The following is a 14,156-nucleotide window of genomic DNA, read 5'->3' on the forward strand; positions in this document are numbered from 1 at the left end:
TCATTTAATACTCATACTTTTCATCTCTACTGTTTCTCTAAAACAACACTTTTAATACTAATTCATGCCAATAATTCACTAAAATATAAATGTGCAAAGTTTTTCCATGGTAAAACGTGATGTCAAAAACAAGTGGCGATCACAATCTCCACCATAATTCATACGTGTGCAGTTTTACATCTCATGTTAATTTCTCATCTAGGCTTTTAAATTAATCTTGTAAGCAGCCATATGCTAACTTCTATGCCACTAATGCATTAGTAAAATTTGATCTCTAACATTCTCATTACACAAATAGCACAGTTTAGAAGATTCGACTGTACATCTTCCTGAAAAGTTAGTCACCAGGGCCCATATTTATACTCCTTTTGCACCGAATTTGCATAATTTTTTTTTTTACACAAACTCAGCGCAAACTTAACTCTATATTTATATTTTGACGTTAGACACGTATAACATCAAAGTATAGGAATCTGCACCATTTTTTGGATGAGTGAACCTACCTTGCATCAATGAGATGCTAGGTAAGCATTCCCATCCAAAAAATGGTGCTATCCCCATAGCCCCATATATATCCCCCGCTGCTAAAGTGATGCACAGGTCGGAGGAGGGGCTAAATAATGGGGCTAAGCTTGCTTAGCCCCATTATTTAACGCCTGGGTCAGAACAGGCGTTAGGGGACTTGTGGACCCATTGCCATGGCTAAACACCATGAAATGGGTCCACAGGTGCCCTCCCCAAACCCCAGGAACAACCCCCCCACACCAGAGGGACACCGGAGGATGGGGGACCCCATCCCAGGTAAGTCCAGGTAAGTATTATTTTACTATTTTTTTTTTTGCTACTGGGGGCCCTAACTTGGGGCCCCTGCATGGCACAGGGTGCAATGGCCATGCCCAGGGGACACTTTTCCCCTGTTCTAGCAATTGGGGTGGTGGCCATGACTCCTGTCTTTCCTAAGACAGGAGTCATGTTTTTGGTGGTTTTGCGCCAGGAAATGGTGCTAGTCTGGTTATAGGCATTTTTTTTTGCCTCTAACCAGGCTACCATCATTTTTTGATGCACAACCCCCTCCTTCCCTACTGCCGCCCCCACCGCTAGTCCAAGTTTGGCTACGGCTTGCGCCAATCTATTAATACGGCGCCCAGCTGGCATTGTAAAATGACGCAAACCTGCACTATACTGTTTGATGCAAAACTGCGTTCCTGCAGTTTTGTACCAAAAAGTATAAATTCGGGCCCACGTGTTTCTTTTAAAAATCACACTGGCTCATCATGCTTTAGGAAGCCATACTGTTTTGTGACTTACTGGGTTGTTCATTTCTGGATACTTCGTATTATTTCACCTATCTGTTGGGCATCGTTGATGATGTTATGACAACTAAAGCATCTGTGACAGGTATGCCAACAATACAAAAGGAAAGCTTGTCAGATTTTGTATTTTGTTTCTTAGTTTTCTAGAAGTGCAGGTAGTTATGAATGAAAATGAGAAAATAACAATTAACACTGAACCAGTCAACCATTTATGCATTTGATGGTCCATAAATGTTGAATGGTCTTTTGCTTCACAACACGTTCGGTACCCTCTAGCTAGTGCCCCCACTCGAGTTTCCACCAATAGGTCGTCTCTCAAGATGGTGTAATTCATGTCAGAAGCATGCATGTCTGATGACAATCATTAGCGGCAACTTCATGTGAAATGAACGCCTTTATAAGATGACACTGGGGGCATCTGTCTTCAACGAAAAAAAAATTGTAACAGAATGGCCTAGAATAGAAGTTACAGAGAATGTTTGTTCGAATGTGTAGGAATGTTCTCCAGGGCATTTTGTATTAGAAAAGAAGGTAAGATAACCAGGAAAAAAAGAAACAGAAACCGAGGAAGTGAAGAACCCAACAAAAGAAGAGGAAATCAATAAAGTGACCATATAAGTGAGAGCATGAGTCATACAACAAATGGAAAGTTGCCAGACATTATCTTGCTAGTTCATAGCCCTTGTATAGTACTCCCTCTACTGGCCCTGACCTAGAACTGTTTGTGCTTAACCCTTAACATGTGAGCGTCCCACAAAGAGCTAGTATTTACCAGTCTCCAATCCCTCATGGTCTCTTGTGATCTTCTAGCCATAATCTAAACAGATTTGCACTTATATTTCTTTCCTGGCATGTTTCTCAATGATATCCTGAAATATTTGCTATCTTCTCACATTTTTCAGACAATGACTGATTTTATCAATTCTGAGTGATGTATGATTAATTATTTTCTGCTGTAAGCATGTTCCAATTGAATAATATAAAATTCTCAGGTAGTATCTTCGTCAATATGGAAAACTAAAGAAGACGAGTGTAGGAAAGTACCCTCTTTCTTGGCCTGGTTACCCCCATTTTCTGCCTGTTTTGAGTATGTTTGACTGTGTTCACTGGGATCCTGCAAACCAGGACCACAGTGATTATGCTCTCACCCTTCCAACTTGGTTACTTGTACCATTTTCACCCCACATTTGGCATACTGATGCCCCCATGTAAGTCCCTAGTATATGGTACCTTGGTACCCAAGGCACCGGGGTACCAGGGGATCCCCATGGGTTGCAGCATGCATTATGCCACCCATGGGGAGCCCGTGCAAAGTGTTTCTGTGGACCTACCATTGCAGCCTGCGTGAAAGGGTGCATGCACCCTTTTCACTGCAGGTCACTGCACCAGGTCACTGTAAGTGACCCCTATGGCAGGCCCTCCTAGCCAAGAGGGCACGGTGCAAGTATTTGTGTGAGAAGGGACCCCTGCACTAGCAGAGATGCCCCCACAAACTCCAGTTCCATTTTCTTGGACTTCTTGAGTGTGGGGTATCAAACATGTCAGAGTCATACCCCAATACTTTACCAGTATTGGAAGTATGATTCCATGCACTCTGGGGGCTTCTCAGAGGACCCCCAGCATTGTTCCTACCAGCCTTCTGAGGTTTTCCAGGCAGCCCAAGCTGCTGCCACCCCTCAGACAGGTTTCTGCCCTCCTGCTGCTTGAACAGCTCAAGCCCAGGAAGGCAGAACAAAGGATTTCATTTGGGAGAGGGGGGTTAACACCCTCTCTCTTTGGAAATAGGTGTTACATGGCTTGAGAGGAGTAGCCTCCCCAAGCCACTGGTATGCTTTGAAGGGCACATTTAGGGCCTCATTCCGACCCTGGCGGTCATGGACCACCAGGGCCGGGGACGGAGGAAGCACCGCCAACAGGCTGGCGGTGCTTCAGGGGCAATTCTGACCGCGGCGGTAAAGCTGCGGTCAGAAAAGGGAAACCAGCGGTTTCCCGCCGGTTTTCCCCTGCCCCAGGGAATCCTCCACGGCGGCGCGGCAAGCAGCGCCGCCATGGGGATTCCGACCCCCTTCCCGCCAGCCTGTTCCTGGCGGTTTACACCGCCAGGAAGAGGCTGGCGGGAACGGGTGTCGTGGGGCCCCCTAACAGGGCCCCTGCAGTGCCCATGCCCCTGGCATGGGCACTGCAGGGGCCCCCTAACAGGGCCCCATTAAGATTTTCAGTGTCTGCAAAGCAGACACTGAAAATCGCGACGGGTGCCACTGCACCCGTCGCACACCAGCAACTCCGCCTGCTCCATTCGGAGCCGGCTTCATCGTTGCTGGGGCTTTCCCGCTGGGCGGGCGGGCGGCCTTTTGGCGGTCACCCGCCTGCCCAGCGGAAAAGTCAAAATGACCGCCGCAGTCATTTGACCGCGTGGCGGTCTTTTGGCGGGCGGCGCCCGCCGGAGTCGGAATGACCCCCTTAGTGCCCTCCATGCATAAACCAGTGTACACTGGTTCAGGGACCTCCGGTCCCTGCTCTGGCGTGAAACTGGACAATGGCAAGTGGAGTGACCACTCCCCTATCCATCACCACCGCAGGGGTGGTGCCATAGCTCCTCCCGAGGGTCCCTGGGTTGTGCCATCTTGAATCCAAGGTCAGCAAGGACATCTGGGAGCATCTGAGTGGCAAGGTCAGGCAGGTGACGTCAGAGCCCCCTCCTGATAGGTGGTCAACTGGCAAGGTGACCAATCCCCCCTTCAGGGCTCTCTCAGGGTCTCTCTCTTGGGTGGGTCCTCAGATTCAGCTTGCAAGATTCCAGCACGGCTCCTCTGCAATCTCTACTTTGACTTCTAGCCACTGGAACCGTGAATGGCCCCTCCAGGAACCGACAATCTGCATCCATGACTAAGACTCTGCTTGCAACATTGTTTTCACAGCTCCTTCCAGCCTCTGCAACATTTCCCTGGCTGTGCATCTTCTGAGGGTGGCAAGGCTTCAGTCTGCATGAGAAGGAAGAGGGAATCTCCCTTGGAGTGAAGGAGTCACTCCCCTGCATCCGCAGGCCCCAACTGCAACGACGACTGGCTGCGTGGATCTCCTCTCATCCTGAGCTGCATGGATCCTGCATCATGGGTGGTGGTCCATAGTTGTCCTCTTGGTCCTCTCTACCAGCTGTCTAACTTTGGTGGAGGTAAGGCTTTGCCTTCCTAGGCAGGACAGTCCCCCCGTGCACCACGTCTCTTGCAGCTACTAAGGCTTGTTTGCATCTCCTCCAAGGAATCTTCAGGCTCCATGTAGCTCCTGCATCAAGTACTCCTTTTTGGGATGCACAGCCCTCTGCTTGCTTCTCCTGATGCGTGGGACCCTTCTCCAGTTGATCTGTGTGGGCTCCACTGTGACTCCTGGTTCCTTGTCCAGTGGGTCTCCTATGGGGACTGCCTCTTCTTTTGTGGACTCTCTGCCTTGCTGAGGGTCCCCTAGGACTCCCCTCATGGGTTGAGTCCTCCTGGACCTTGCTGGTCCACGGCAGCTCCACTTTTGCTTCACCACAACTTCTGCCTTTGCCAAGGCTTGTTGGTAGCTCTTCCAAGCCACTGACTGACTGCAATGATCCATCCGGCATGGGACATCGACTGCATCCTCCAGGAACTCTTCATCTGCTCCAGGGCTGCATTCCTGACCATCTTCGTCCTACCGTAGACCAACTCCTGCAACCACAGCAAGGTGGGTAGAAGCTCCTGCTCCCCCTGGACTCTTCTGTGACTTCTGGACTTGGTCCCCTTCTTCCACAGGTCTTCCTCTTCAGGAATCCACCGCTGCTTCTTTGCAGTCTTGTCTGGGTGTTGCATTTTCTTCCTTTCTTTCCGTTTGGGTGGTTAGGGGAGCTCCAGTAACGTCCTCCTTTCTTCCTGGTTTCTAGGGGGCACTGTGGTACTTATCTTTGTGGTTTCCTAGTACTTCCAGCTCTCCTCTACACATTCCAATTACCTAGGTGGGGGTCCTGTGTTCACATTCCATTTTTTTAATATATGGTTTAGGCTCCCCCAGGGTCACTATTGTCTATTTGCATTTGGACTGTTTTTGATAACTTTTTATGCCTATTTATGATACCTAGTGTACATATTTGGTGTGTTTACTTACCTCCTATTGAAGGGTTGCCTATCTAGTGTTTTGGTACTGAGTCACTGTAATAAAGACCCTTTATTTTTGTAGCACTTAGGGCCTGATTTATGAAAAGTTAGCGCCACCTTTGCGTCATTTTTTTACACAAAAGTGGCACAAACTTACAAAATACAATCATGTTTTGTAAGTTTGCGCTGCTTTTGCATCAAAAAATTATGCAAAGGCAGCACTAACTTTTCATAAATCAGGCCCTGAGTGTTTTCTTTCATGTGTGTAAGTGCTATGTGACTACACTGGTATTACCTGAGCTTTGCAGATTTCCTAGATAAGCCTTGGCTGCTCATCCACAGCTACCTCTAGAGAGCATGGCTTCTAGACACTGACTACTCTACACTAATAAGTGATACCAGGACCTGGTATAGGTGTAAATATCTTAGGTACCCACAACACACAAGGTCAGCTTCCTACAACTAGGCAAAGACACTGGGAGCCCAGTCCCAGTGTTTTTAATATAACACTGTAGTGAATCTACATGTTTCTGCATGGTCACTGCAGATCTTTCACCTTTTACTAGAACCTACTTTTGCTGGTATTAGAACTCTGTGCACTTTACCCCTTCAAAACAGGGTAAGATGCCTATGTTCCCCCTTTGCACTTGGGTAAATGGGCTTGTCCCTGATTGACATATTTAACTTGCCTATAAGTCCCTAGTTTATATGGTAGGAAATGCACCCAGGACCTGGAGGTTAAATCCCACCTGTGAACTTCAGTACCTACTGTGTCATTCACAGGATTGGCCAGGTAAAACATGGCTTCAGGCCTACCATGTGTAGCCTGACTGTAGCAGCATAAAAGCCTACTGTTTAACCTGTTAAAACAACCCGATAGACACCTGGGAACCCTGCTTTTAAATACTAATACGTACACTTTGTAACCTACAAGGTAAGGTACCTGATAGTTAAAAGTAGAAAATGTGTACAATTAGTTTGCATGTTCCTCCAGTGACTAGACCCCAAAATGTAGTTTTACTGGCAGGGCTGTAGCTGGATCATAGGAAATGTTAAAGTACAAATGATAATGTTTAATCTATAACATTTGATGCAAAATGGCTAAAATAGTGATTCAAAGACTATTTTTCATAAGAAAAAACAATTAAAGTGAAGTTGAATTTTAATAAACATTCCAGAAAAGTACGTTTTAGAAAGTTACATTCTCCCTGCCTAACACACCTGGGGGTTATTTTCAGTATCTTTGTACAAAGAGCATTGATCACCCGTCAGAACTCAAACGGTTCTCCTGCTCCATAGGGCAGGAAGGATCGTTTTTTGGAGGGAGGCGGGAAACCACCACTCCCCACCAAGATACATACAACAGGGATACACCCTCCCAACTCAATATCTCATCACAACAAAGTAATCCTGTACCTACTCAATGGTCACAATACTGACCACAGATCACTATGTGATTCCCTTTCTCAGAAGAAAAAAAATATTTATTTTTTAGTGTCCCTCACTCACTCTAGTGGTGGCATGCTTCATCATCGGGTCTGCCTTGGTTTCTAAAGACCACGGTGGGCTCAATTGAGTTACGGCAGCACTTAGTATAGTTCCTACCAGGCTCTAAATATGAGATGACCTCACTGGTCACCAAGGTGTCTCTTTATTTGTGGTGCCAGCAGGTATGAATAAAATAAAGCAATAAGGGGGATCACTAGGTGTAGGATGGTCCTAGGACCATAATCTACATGGATTTAATAATCAGAAGCCCAAAACTCCTGGGATTATATTGACTAGCCTACCAGCAGCTTGCCAGCCAGTGCATGGTCTCAATGAGGTGTGAAAACTGCCCCAGAGCAGAACAATGGGTTTGGCCTGGTGACATCTTGGGCTGGGTATGGGGCATGTGAGCTCTATCAGCTCTGGAGAGACAGCTGCAGTGAGCCAGGAATTTCATTAACTAAAACGGGGGAAGCCTGCCCACTCATCGTTTAGGGTAACGGGAGACTCCAAGAAGGGAAGGGCTCTATCCCCAAAGCCCCCACTAATCAGACTGGTTCCAAAACCACTGTGGAGACTTATTTCGCTGAGTGGCACACAAGCTCCCTCATAGGGCAGAAGGCCTGTGCCATCTTCGATTTCATTTAGAGTGGAGTAATGTGGGATAGTTTGCAGTAAGGCAAAGAGGGTGTGCTGCAAAAGTGGGGAGGGTTGCCCGCAGATACTTTTTCCCAATAGGTTAGGGAATGTCCGGGGGTCACTTCAACCAGTGGCTACTGCACACCATATTTATGGCATAAATGTTGCCCTCCAAGGAATCCTCCTCAGAACACATTCTGAACCTGCAAAAGATCAAGACAAGTCTTTTATTATGTAACTATTGAATTACCATAACACAGGTTGTCTTAAACTCAAGACTCATTTCTGAGCAATTGACACAATGAGATCCCATGTTTATGGTAAACAGCGCAGATAATTACATGGAAGGCATCCACTTAAGCAGTTAGCTGGTGACCTATGTATAGTGTCAGTGCAGAACCTTGAAGGGGAAAAGTAGTAAGGAGGAAGTAGGAGGGCCTGCTCAATTAAATCAGTGAACCCAATTGTGTCCTCCAGCCTAAACTCCACTGTCATTAAACCAGAAGAGGAGATCAGGCTAGGAGACCATTGTTAAGGCTCACAGTGCTTGCAATTTGCATAAGTCTCACTGCCATCAAGACAAAGCGCTTAGTCCTGGCAAAGCTACAGCACATTGTCAACAAAATGGAGGGCCTGAAAGATGGGAAATTATTCATTTCCCTGCTTCCATTATAATTGAGGGTTGGGGACACAGTCAAACAAAAACCCTAGTGTAATAGGAATGGGGGTTACAAAACAATAATAACAATAATAATGCAATAATTCTGGAGTGAGATTACTGTTATTCTTCACATTTCTGAGCATGGTACTGATAAGAATCATAGAACTTTTTCAGGACTACTAACCTTTAAAGCCATCCCATAACACAATTCCCATAAATGTGAACCCACCAAGACAATGTCTCCGAACTGCAATCTTTACTAAAGCACATTAAATATTGTGATTTCATATGAAAAAATAGGGAAACTTCAATATATGATCACAAAAGAAATTGATTATATTTTTGTGATTTTACACACAGAGTGTGAACCACAAGGGTGTGCATGAAAGCAGTGAGCCCTATGGATGGGATGAAAAGTTGTGCTTCATAACACAGACAGTTATATGTGAAAGAAAGGATTAGAACCAGTGATCAGCTTGCTCTAACACTCCACTATTTATTTGTTTCTGTTTAGCAAGGTTGAGTGCTCAGGGTTTAGTGCTCAGAGTAGAATCTTATAGAAGACAAAGATGAAAAGAAGGCGGTCATTTCTCTATAATATAAGTGTGTAACATGTGGATGAGTTCCTGCTGTCTCTGCATCATGACATGGACGCTGTCATTTGCAGAACTTGTACTGGGGAAGGTGGAATTTACAATCACAAGAGATTGGTACGCTTGCTGGGTATTAAAAATTACATAGTGTCAGGTTTTGCACTAATTAAAAACAATGTCATTTTCGGACTCTCACTATCCCCATCAGTGACCACCTGTACTAGAACACGAGAGCATTTGATTGAAGAGGAGAACGTGTAATGATAGGATAGTAGATAAAACTGAGACACAGGAATCCACACTCATCACTTTTGGGTTCAAGATAGGTTGTAGGGGAGCTCTTTTCCTGAAAGCTAAACATATATCTATATATTCTCTGAAAAAACAAACGGTATGGGGACTTTATAATTAGACTGATGTTTTACACATGCAAAAACATAGAAATTCAGCAGTTATAGTTATACTTTTAGTTATACTTATCTTAAGAAACTGTAAATCATTGGCCAAAGTTACTTTCTGGCACGAATTACAGTTTCCTCAGATAAGTATAACTACAACTGCTGAATCTCTATGTTTTTGAATGGGTAAAACATCAACCTAACTATAACGCCCCTGTAACCTTTGTTTTTTTCAGTGAATTTCTATGTTTTTTTTAACACACATATTAATATTTCTGTCAGGGTGCGGCCAGCCAACCAGGGACTTTCCCAGGATGCGAGGGGGATCCACGGATTGGCTGTAAACAAAAAAATGGGCAATTTGTTTTCCATAAGGAGTCCCTAAGGGACCCATCCATATGTCCTATGTAGTCAGGATACCTGTATCCTGAACCTTTACATGGTATTTAGGCTGTTTTTTTCCCACCCCAAAGGGAATGCAAGAAACAAAATGGCAGCCACAACTTTTCTGTCAGGTTGCGGCCAGCCAACCAGGGCCTTGCCTTTCCCCACAATCTAAGGAGGATCCACGTCCCTATATATATAAATTCGTTTTTCATTTAATAACTAGAAAGCTACTGAACTCATTTACACCAAATAATAAAAAGGCCTCTTTCTGGACCCAGAACTCCTTTTCTGCCAAATTTGGTGTAATTGTGTCCAGTGAATTCTGCACTATTGCTGTTCAAAATCCTTTTGGAAAAATGAATGGGGGACACGTGTTTTGAGACGCCCTCTTTTTCTCTGCACCCACTTGACAGATCACCCCAAAAATGTCCAGACAGCAACTGAAGTAATGTCTGTTGTTTTTTGGAAAATGTTGTGAAGATTCATCAAACGGCACCAAAGTTATTTGCAAAACAAAAAACATTTGTTTTATAGAAACTAGGCCCTAACTATAACTACTATAACTACTATATATATATATATATATATATATATATATATATCCTAGTGGTGGTCGCCACTAGGTAGTTATAGTTAGGGCCTAGTTTCTATACTGTAGAACAAGGCCCATATTGATACTTTTTTAGCGCAGCATTTGCACCGCTTTTTGACGCAAAAATGGCGCAAACGTACAAAATGCTATTGTATTTTGCAAGTTTGCGCCACTTTTGCGTCAAAAAATTACGCAAAAGCGGTGCTAAAAAAGTATAAATATTGGCCTAAGTGTTTTTTTACTTGCCTATATCTTTAGCGCCGCTTGACAAATCTTCATGAACTTTTCCCAAAAATTCTACAAACACATCAGCTGCTGTATAAAAGGTTTTGGGGTGATCCGTCAAGCGGGGGGAAAAAGGTTGTCAAATAAGATGCATTTCTCATGTTAATTCCCATAGGGATTTGGAACAGAGATAGCACTTAAACCCTTTCTGTGGTTTGGTGTAAATCTGTTCAGTAGTTTCTGAGAAATTAAAAAAAAATCTAAATTTGTATATATAGGGACGCAAAGACTCCCCGAACACTCCTGATCTCGTGGTGAGATCTGATTGGCTGCCAACACTTCAAAAAGGAAGTGTTGAGAGCCATCTTGGGACTCTGCTTCAGCTGAGTCACAGTAGAAAATCAAAGGAGCAAGGTAGGTACACCCTGGCCCCTTAGCTCTGGTGCTGAGCTCCCAGAGGGACCTCCCTCAGACCAAAATAGCAGCAGTTTTTTTAACGTTCGGCAGATCTGCCAAAAATTCAACCAAAAAAAACAAATGCGTGCTCCCGTGCTTTTTTCTGTGAGGCTCCCTGAAGGACCAGATCCCAGGGAAATTGAAATTATCAGTGAGGGGGGGCACCCTCAGGGGACCAGAATCCATGGGGCTATTCGTTGGAGGGTGGCCACGTGGCCCTTGTGTTTCTTGAAAACAAGAAAAAAATAAACTTAAAAAATGAACAATGAGCATAAAGAAATGGAAGGAAGTATGGAGATTCTATGTCTGTTTTTATCGCTATGTACAGGTCCTCACCCATGTTCAGTCTGTGAGGCCCTGGAGTATTTAATTCCATGATGTAATGAAACTCCAGCTTCCTGAGTAATTGCTTGCTGTCACTTCCCCTCTGGGTAAATGGGGCATTATCTATTACAAAATATATTAGCAGTTTGTGGGCTACTTTGTGTATTTTGCGGACATGTCATGCTACGGGTTATCGAGTGCCATGGTTTTTATTAGCGGGATATGCCTTGGTATGCTACAGTTGACCGCCGAAGTCACGCCCGCCAGGAGACTGCCAGTGATAGTGGTCTTGAGACCGCCATATTATGACTTCTGGCAGCTCTCCGCCATAAATTGGATGGAGAGCCACCAGCAGCCATACAGGCAGTCGGTGGTCTGGTGGAGGTTGTTCCACTAGCACCGCCACGTCATCACAACCCCGCCCACTGTATTACAGCTTTGTAATCGGCGTGGCGGTGCTGTGGGGATGGGGCAGTGCCGGCAGAGCAGGCCCCATGGACCCCGTTCCCTCCCAGATGACCACAGCGAGCAGGCAAGGTGACTGTCTGACAGGGAGGGAGTGGGGTAGGGGCGTGTGTTGAGTGTTGTGTGCGTGAATGGCGGTGTGAGTGTGTGTGAATGGAGGGGAGGGTGTTTGCGTGCATGTGTGTGCATGTATCTGTGTGAATGTGTGAATGCCTGTCAGAGGGGGCTGGGAGTGTCGTGGATGCGTGTATGTGTGTGAATATGTGTGCGTGGATGTGGGAGTGTGTGTGTGGTGTGTTCATGTGTGGATGGGGCGGGGGTATATACGAGGTTCGGGGGCAGGGAAGGGTCATATCTACGGGGTTCAGCAGGTGGGAGGGGGGCCATGGCTGTTTTGGGGGGAGTCGCATACCGGCGATAGGAATGTTAATTCCTGTCAACTGTATCCTTTCTGCCAGGAATTTCCTGGCTGTGTTGCCGCCAGGAAATACCGGGTGGAAAGGAGACTCATAATACGGTCTGTGGTATAAGGTGGACTGCTGGGCCAAAGGTGTTACACCTTCGGCCCATTGGTCCCACCGCCCTGGCAGTACAGGTGGTGAACTGGCTGCTTTGCAGCCAATTCACCGCCGTGGTCATAATTTGGTGGTCCTGCCCTGGCACGCTGTCGGCCAGGTTTCCGCCACCATCGGCGGGGGGAGCAGGAACGCCAAACTCATAATGACCACCATAGTCACCTTTAACGTTGAAGAAACCTTTAATAACTCTTTCTATGTTTTAGGAGAGTTTGGTGAAGACACTGGTGCCATGTTCACAGACTTTGCATTTGGTGCATTTTGTAAAGCTCTGTATTGGTTTACGTCGAGTATCCTTTTGTATAGTTACTTTTCACCAGACTACCTCTTAGAGTTTGGCCCTCTAAATGTCAGTATGGGTCCGCATCAATTAGAGGGTAATTATGTAAAAGGTGCCAATTCTTATAGATGATTTTCCTAATCATTTGGTGTTTCTGACTACATGTTATTATATCTCTAGTCTCTTTCTTGTTCTTAAAGGTGATCTTGTCTTTGTCTAGATGAATTGCTTTTTGCTCAGCTATGAGTATGAAAACCTAGAACCTCAATACCATCCTTTCATTCCTACAATTAGCAATGTATGTGCATACTGGAAATCTAATATCTTAGTCAGTTGTGCATAACAATTGTGCGCCCATGAACATGTCCTTTAAACTCAGTCTTGTCCATTACAGGAACTTTAGCAGAACATATAAAGACCAGTCTTTAGTGTTCAAAAAATGTACAAACATGGTTCCAAGTTTACTTCCTAATCATACATGATTTAAGGATTATGCCCTGAGAGCCAAAAAGTCCATCAGTTAGTCCTTTGACATGTAGATGGGCTGTAGCTTGAAAAACAACATCAATGTAGCCAGGTGCTGCAACATTGTAGCACAAACTGACTAGCAAGGACACCAAGCACTACAAAAAAAGTTGTACCTGAAGATGACAGATGGCCTCCGTCTCTCTAGATCTGTGGGAAACATATTTCACTGCACTGTGTGGTGCGTTCCCATTTTGAGCAGCTTGAATCGAGTCTGCGCTCACATTTTGTGCTGACTGCAAGCCTTTACTTTGCTGGGTCCTCAGATCTACGGGTACTGCTACCTTGCACACAAATCCAACATGACAGTAAGAGGCAGTTTCAGTCCTACATCCTGACATACACCTATTTGTTGCGTTAGAATGCCTATGACAGTACATTGGAAAACGGGGCTGATTTGAATAATTTAATTGCTTAATTTTGATATAGTATGCTGTGCAAAATAACTAATACAGAGTGGAGAAGGTTAGTTAAGACAGTGGTGAAGTGTTTCACCTGTACTGCATAAAAATGATTGGTTTCTTTTTAAAATACTGGATGGATCTGGGTTTAAAGAGGATCGGAAACCCTAAAATTCAAATGATATTGTCACGATCCTCGTTTATGGGTAGTTATGCACTGGTACGGGGGGAAAAGAGAAGTTCTATGTGTGTTTATTTTCATCAATACATATCCCCTTTGTCCTGAAGATTTGTTAAGTGGTTATGGCCAGAGATCTTCGGAAAATGTAAACCTTTTTTGCATATCTACAGGCCAGACAATGAAGAAAGTGTATTAAAAGGTAATTGGCAATCAGAATTCTATCATTGGTTAAGGGGAGATGGAAGGGGTTTTGGGAGTTGGGTGATTCATTTTATGTTTGTGGACATATCTAAGTATGAAGGTGAGAAGATGGTGACAGGATTTTGGGTTCTTTGAATTTGATGAGCTGATTCCAGCTTTGTAATGTATTCCAGATGAGGAATACAGAGGTGATGGCTTGCCCATACTGCCCACACTGTAGTTTGTGGTTGGGTCATTGGCTATAGGCACATAATTCCTAATGGATGAGTTGGAATAACACAGTATTTGGCACATTCAACATTAATTGTGAATTGGTGACATGTGACACGGAAGTTGTTAA

The sequence above is a fragment of the Pleurodeles waltl genome, chromosome 4_2 (assembly GCF_031143425.1).
Source record: "Pleurodeles waltl isolate 20211129_DDA chromosome 4_2, aPleWal1.hap1.20221129, whole genome shotgun sequence".
NCBI lineage: Eukaryota > Metazoa > Chordata > Amphibia > Caudata > Salamandridae > Pleurodeles > Pleurodeles waltl.